The following is a 7,588-nucleotide window of genomic DNA, read 5'->3' as shown; positions in this document are numbered from 1 at the left end:
GGTAATTTGTAGGGAAAAGTACTGCTGTTACTCATTCCTTCACATGAAGAGAGTCAAATTTTGAACTGCAGAGCTGATGAGAACCTGAGGCTGATAATCAATGTTCTGTATTTCTCTGCATCAGTTAGCAGAGGTTGTGGATCTTGCATTATGCTCATGTTTAGGGGCAGGGGCAGCAAGAAGTTGCGTGACTCTGCAAAGGCAACTCTCCATCTTGTGACTCCTAATAGCTACACTAGGAGTGTGGGGTTGGAGAAAGTCCCTATGTTGTGACTCGGATCAAACCATGCTCTGCAGTCTGGTTTTATAAACAAAGACTCTATAATCATTGTGACCTTTTTTTCTGGTGCATATGTCTCAATTTGTTCTAGGTACAGCTGGAAAAAAATAATCTTACTAAAAACCCCATCTGAGAGGTGCGGGCAGACTATTGCACTGGTAGAATTTGGGCTGGCAAATATTGAGAGTTAAGCTAGAAAGAAGCCATGTGGAGAGGTAGCTTGAGTCCAAGCACATAGGTTCAAGTAAGGAAAAATGAACAAGCACAAGGCAAATGATATGAGTAGTACCAGACTGGAGACTGGAAATCTAGGCTGGGTGTCCAGGGGATGGCAGCTCAGTTCTGGCATCAAGAGCATGAGTTGCCTGAGAAACATGAATTTTAAAGAATTGTGGCTGCGGCTAAAGCTTAAGACAGCATAAATGTTAAGTGACAGCCTAGAGGTGTGGGGAGCAATGGGGTGTGGAGAAGAGGCAAGATTCAAGAATGAAGCCCACATGACCATTTTTTTCTTGCTGTTCGGTAGTGGCTTAAATTTGGTTTCATATTTGCGATGATTTCTCTTTCTTAGCACCAACTTTTTTTTGTTCTCTTTTTCTTTTATTAGGTGTTTTTTTTTTTTGAGACAGAGCAAGAGTTGACTGCCAGGTTCTAACACATTGCTAAAAGTTGTAGTTTGCTTTTTAAAATCTCCTAGAGCTAGACCAAAAGTGGTTTTTTTTTTAATGTAATTTGTGCGTTTGCTTGTTTTGTGTGTATGAGTGAGAGTGAAAGTGGAAAAGCAATATTTTCCTAAAACAACCTAAGGGAAGAAATCACTGGATACAAATTATTGATTGCATGCCCCCCTAGTGGGCTTGTTATCCAATTGACAGTTTGTCCAAGATCACAAATTAATGCTGTATCTTCTAGGAGAAATATGATATTCATTCAATGTTGAGTAAATCCATATATTAAAGCCAAACATTGATAAATAATGTAGGCCAATAACCCCCAAAAAGGCATATTTCCATATTTCCTGGAAGGGTGACAGCATGCTACTATTTTTAATGGCTCTCTCTATTGCCATCTCATATGTGTGAATGATGTTTCAGTGGTTAAGGTTCTGATTTATTAATTAGAATGCAGTTTTCAGTGTGCTAATGTTACCCTGAGTTGAATGATAAGCACATATTTTAAATATGAGGTTTGGCAATTGCACAATATTTTAAGTTGAATTGGAATATGTAAAGGATGAAAATCTCTCAAAGGTATAGAGGATGCGGATCACTTCCCTGTGTACTGGCAGTTTAAAAACAAAATTAGCATTTGTTTTATCAAGAATGAAACAGAACAGGGTATTACTGTAAATGCAACTTGTTTTTTTTTCTTTGCTTGGAGACCTTTCCCTTTCTTCTGTCCCCCTCCACCCAACTAAAACTCAGATATTTTGAAATATGTTACTTCTCTGTGTTCTCTCTGGGACAGCAGCATGCAAGGGTGTTCTCTATGTACACAAATAACTTCCTTATGTATCTTTTCTAAGGGAAACCTGCTATCTTATTCTTTCTTAATTGCTCATCTTTCTTATATCCTAGAAAAGTCGTCTATAGAGGCTACAAAGGCCAACCACTTTAAGTGTGTGTGTGTGTGTGTGTGTGTGTGTGTAAGTCCATAGTTGTTTCAAGTCCAAAGTTTCTAGCCACCTTCCGTTTGTTTTTCATGGTTCCCCAAACCCTAACATGAGTCTCTCAGTTTGGTAACATAATACATTCAAAAATGGGAAAAGCCTGTAAGATAGGGGCTGGCCCTGTTCCCAGGCACCAACTTCTAATGGAGTGCTTAAGTATGTGAATGGATTAGCTGCTCATTGGTTGTCCTTGAATTATTTGTACAATGGGAAAACATACTGTCTTATGTCAGTATGATATAAAAAATGAAGATAGGGGTGCCTGGGGTGGCCTAGGTGGTTAAGTGTCTGACTTCAGCTCAGGTCATGATCTCGCGGTCCATGGGTTCGAGCCCCACGTCAGGCTCTGTGCTGACAGATCAGAGCCTGGAGCTTGCTTCGGATTCTATGTCTTCCTCTCTCTCTCTGACCCTTCCCAGCTCATGCTTGCTTTCTCACTCTCTCTCTCTCTCAAAAAAAAATTTAAAAAAGGATAGATTACTTTTTTTTAAAGAGAAGTAAGCCTTTATTTCCTTGTTTCACAAATAAAGTTGGCTGAATTGGTTGCTTTTGGTGATAAGTCAAAGAGACAAAATCCCATATCCTCATCTGATTCCTCTGACTCTTCCTTTGCTTCAACCTTGGCTGGGGCTGCAGTAGCAGCAGGTGCAGCACTGGTGGCAGTGGCCACGGGGCAGCAGCCACAAATGCAGATGGATCAGCCAAGAAGGCCTTGACCTTTTCAGCAAGTGGGAAGGTATGATCAGTCTCCACAGACAAAGCCAGGACCCGTTTGTATCCATTGATGATAGGATGGGGCACTGATGCAACAGTCAGGTAACCTATCTGCGGGCATAGGCGGGCAACATTGCGGACAACCTCCAGGAAGGGAGAATGCAGAGTCTCCTCTGTGACGTCAAGCACTTCAGGGTTGTAGGTGCTGCCGTTGTCAAACACCTGCTGGATGATCAGCCCAAAGGAGAAGGGGGAGAGGTTCAGCGTGTTCAACAGTGTGGCTTCGCTGGCTCCCACTTTGCCTCCAGTCTTAATCAGCTGCACATCACTCAGGATCTCAATGGTGCCCCTGGAGATCTTAGTGGTGATGCCTAAATCCTGGAAGAAGGAAGTCTTCTCAGGCCCCAGACCAGTGTTCTTGGCTGGCACAGTGACTTCACATGGGGCTATGGCACCAGAACGGGTGGCAGCTGGCACCTTTTTAGCCAGCGGCATGTCCCTGATCTCAGCGGGGTCCTCCTTGGTGAACACAAAGCCCACATTTCCCCGGATGTGAGGCAACAGTTTCTCCAGACCTGGGTTGTTCTGTGGATGGCCTTGTGCGTCATGGTGTTCTTGCCCATCAGCACGACAGCCTTCCCGCGGAGGGACATGCGGATCTGCTGCATCTGCTTGGAACCCACGTTGTCTGCTCCCACAGTGAAGCGTTTTGGATAATCGTCCACAAGTTGAATGATCTTAAGGAAGTAGTGGAACTTTCAGGTCGCCCTGTCTTCCCTGGGCATCACGGTGGTGCGTCAGGGATTGCCATGCAGGGTTTAAAGACGATGTCACTCTCACAAGGATGCCTGGAGAGAGGAGGGCTAGGATAGATTACTTTTAATGTTTAGGTTTTATTCAAATGTTTTATTTATTTTTTCTTGCCTCTTAAGTTCTGAGCAAATGACAATAAGAAACATGAGTCCAGTCAAAAGTAGGAACATCTTAGACCTACCCTATGACCCAGCAATAGCACTGCTAGGAATTTATCCAAGGGATACAGGAGTACTGATGCATAGGGGCACTTGTACCCCAATGTTCATAGCAGCACTCTCAACAATAGCCAAATTATGGAAAGAGCCTAAATGTCCATCAACTGATGAATGGATAAAGAAATTGTGGTTTATATACACAATGGAATACTACGTGGCAATGAGAAAAAATGAAATATGGCCTTTTGTAGCAACGTGGATGGAACTGGAGAGTGTGATGCTAAGTGAAATAAGCCATACAGAGAAAGACAGATACCATATGGTTTCACTCTTATGTGGATCCTGAGAAACTTAACAGGAACCCATGGGGGAGGGGAAGGAAAAAAAAAAAAGAGGTTAGAGTGGGAGAGAGCCAAAGCATAAGAGACTGTTAAAAACTGAGAACAAACTGAGGGTTGATGGGGGGTGGGAGGGAGGGGAGGGTGGGTGATGGGTATTGAGGAGGGCACCTTTTGGGATGAGCACTGGGTGTTGTATGGAAACCAATTTGTCAATAAATTTCATATATATATAAAAAAAAAAGTAGGAACATCCCAACTGCAGATTTGTAATGACTGGAATTGTGAAAATGGAGGTAACAACTCCTCCTTTGTACACACTGTAGGACAGTTGAGGAGCACTTCTGTCTCCAAGCATGGGGATAGTCTTGATGCTTCCTGGGAGTTCCTTTTGTACTTTTCCTGCCAGTGTAATTAAACGATCCCTCAGTCTCCATTCATGTGGAGGTTCGAATGAAGAACAACACAAACCACCTGACAATGGACATGGTCTTTGAAGAGAGCTCAAAATGTCTCTCTATAAGCCAGTCTTCAAACCACTCCTGCATCACTCCACCAGCTTACCATCACTCTTGGGTGAAAGAAAGGCAGATGATTTAAAGCAGCCACTCATTGTTGCTATTTTGTCTTTGGTCTGTGTCATTTAGTAAACAGGTATTCACACATCTATGCCTCAGTATCCCTCAAGGCCAGTTCAGTGTCCTTCTCATTATAGCCATGAAGGTTTCTGAGGATAATCCTGGGTTACCAATAGAAATTTACGTGTTCTTAGTATTTTCTATGTAAGGTATCAGAGGTATATGTTACTATTTCTGATAATGTTAAATTTTTAAACAAGTGCCTATGCTCGAGTGAGCAATTATTTTCTATTTTGTACCAAATATATTTTAGGATGAGTACCTTTTATTTAAAAGCAGGGCATTCAGTTAAATATGTAACTGAATATATATATATACACACATATAAATGTGTGTATATGTATGTATACATATACATATATATTTCACATGTGCACATGCAGACACACAAAGTTCAAATGTGTTTCTTGCCCTAATACCAAGAGTCTCCACTTTGGTGTTTTCAGGAATCTGGGGAGTGAGTGCTTATGTCCAGCTCTTAGCTTTTGTAACAATCAAGTATGCTTCAGTCTCTGAAATCTGGACATGTGTTCTTTTTAGGTTTTTGTAGCCTCCAAGCTGTCTTTCTTCTGTCTGCTCTATCTACACCCTACAAATTCACAAAATTTAAGAGGCAATGGCGCTCAAGACTTTTATCTTTGCATTGACAGGGTCATGAAGGGCTGGGGTCAGAATGTTATTTTTATTCTATTTTTAAATTTTTTTAATGTTTATTCATTTTTGAGAGAGAGAAAAAGAGAGCATGAGAAGGGGATGGGAAGAGAGAGACACACACACACAGAATCCAAAGCAGGATCCAGGCTCTGAGCTGTCAGCATAGAGCCTGAGATGCTTGAACCCACAAACTGTGAGATCATGACTTGAGTCAAAGTCAGAAGCCCAAACAACTGAGCCACCCAGGTGCCCCCAGAATATTCTTTTTAGCAGAGACTCAGAAAACACTTACTTCTCTTTAGATTTCAGGGCAGGAAAAACAAAAATGAAGGAAAGGACAGTGGCTCCTGTGTAGGACAAGGTCATCATCCAGGTCCACATGCTGCCTCCGTTTGTGAAACAGGCACTTGCTTGTGTCCCTGCCACCAACTTAATAGGTTAGAGTGATAAAATATAATCTTTGAAGATTATAAGTTATTATTTGTATTGCTTTTATCATATTATCTGTGTTATCTACTGCTTATGCTAAAGAGCTCCCTCATATCTCCTTGTTCCTAAGGTTTTATTTCCTCATTTTCCCTAACGTCCTAACCTTTTATAACTGTCTAGCTATACCACCCCCATCTCTCACGGTTGACGACAATTTCAATTTCTTCTACTGAGACTCTGCTGGTCACAACAGGCTTCATTAAAATTTTGGGTATTCTGAAATACTATTTTGCTTAAATTTTATATCAAGTTTGTTAACAGTATCACATTACATTGTTCATTGTGTATTTGTCCCAGCTCTGGAATGAGATTATAAGCAAGGCTGCATAGCATACTATTTTACTTTCTTCATCATCATAACTCTACACCAGAGTTCTAAGAGCGTGTCTACACTGAATCAAATCAAACCTATTTGTGCATGAGAATATAGGATTTATGATTAGGGAGGATAAATAGAATCAAAGACTTCCATTAATACATTAAATGTTGATATTATGCAAATAAGACTCTGTTATGTTTACTCAATGCAGACATACTACACATTGAAAATAACAAATAACCAAATGTCACTGAGTGCCAACTATGTGGCACAGACATTCAGTCCTCTAATTCTCCAAAAATTGAGGCTGCTGAGGAAGGCTGTTCACCGAAGGAGGGAGCTTAAACCTTAAGGACTGGAAGATATTTTCTTTAGGTTCATGTGTAAATAGGCAACACCTTGCAGGCAGGTGTTTGCCTTAGAGATTCTTTTTTAAAAAGAATTCTTTTTTTAAATTCAAGTTAGTTAATATACAGTGTAGTATTGGTTTCAGGAGTAGAACCCAGCGATTCATCACTTAGATACAAGACCTACCAGCACTCATCCCAACAAGTACCCTCCTTAATGCCCATTTTCCATTTGACCCATCGCCCACCCACTTCCCTCCAGCAACCCTCAGTTTGTTCTCTGTCTTTAAGAGTCTCTTATGGTTTGCCTCCCCCTCTGTTTTTATCTTATCTTTCCTTCCCTTCCCCTATGTTCATCTGTTTTGTTTCTTAAATTTCACATGAGTGAAATCATATTATATTTGTCTTTTTCTGACTTATTTCACTTAGCATAATTCCCTCGTTCCATCCATGTTGTTGCAAATGGCAAGGTTTCATTCTTTTTGATCACTGAGTAGTATTCCATAATTTGACTATTGTTGATAGTGCTGCTATAACCATTGGAGTGCACGTGCCTCTCGAATCGGCATCTATGTATCCTTTGGATAAATACCTAGTAGTGTAATTTCTGGGTGATAGGGTGCCTTAGAGATTCTTAAAAGCCCTGTCCCTAACCTTTCACACGAGGTACTATTTTGGGTTGTTGGAAGTCTTTATGATAGCAGTCAGAAAGTGGTATGAATACAAGTTGCTGGCAGAAAACAGTTTCCACATTCTTTTTTGTTCTGTGATTTCACATGTTTCACAGAAAGGGAAGGAATCATAATAGTTACACACTTGGGTGTTTGTGATAATCTGACTCCTGCTTAACCATATCCACAAATTACTGTATGTGATTAAAGGATAGAAATAGACACTAAATGCTTTGTATCTGGTAAAAGAGATAAATAAAGCACAGCATCTATCCTCCAAGGATTTCCAGCTTTTAACAGAGGCCCAAAGGCAAATAACAAATTAAAAGCAATACACATGCACACTCACATAGACATATTGGTAGTATGGATATAGTTAGAAAGAATAGACACAAGGGAAGAATAGTTAACTGTTAGAGAATGTTTCACATGGGAGTGAGGTATAGGTTGTGCTATGTGGAATAAATAGGTAACAAGGTAGACATTATGGAAAAGAGC

General features: G+C 40.7%; 1 pseudogene; it reads right to left on the bottom strand.

Moving 5' to 3' along the window:
* Nucleotides 1–2,430: 2,430 nt before the first annotated feature.
* On the bottom strand, nt 2,431–3,448 carry LOC124517071 (60S acidic ribosomal protein P0-like; annotated as a pseudogene).
* Nucleotides 3,449–7,588: the final 4,140 nt, after the last annotated feature.

The sequence above is a fragment of the Lynx rufus genome, unplaced genomic scaffold (genome assembly GCF_022079265.1).
Source record: "Lynx rufus isolate CCGP_SWC_20201006 ecotype Redwood Valley unplaced genomic scaffold, mLynRuf1.p SCAF_20, whole genome shotgun sequence".
Taxonomy (NCBI): Eukaryota; Metazoa; Chordata; class Mammalia; order Carnivora; family Felidae; genus Lynx; species Lynx rufus.
Note: the sequence above shows the minus strand (reverse complement) of the source record. Positions and strands in the feature narration are given on the sequence as shown.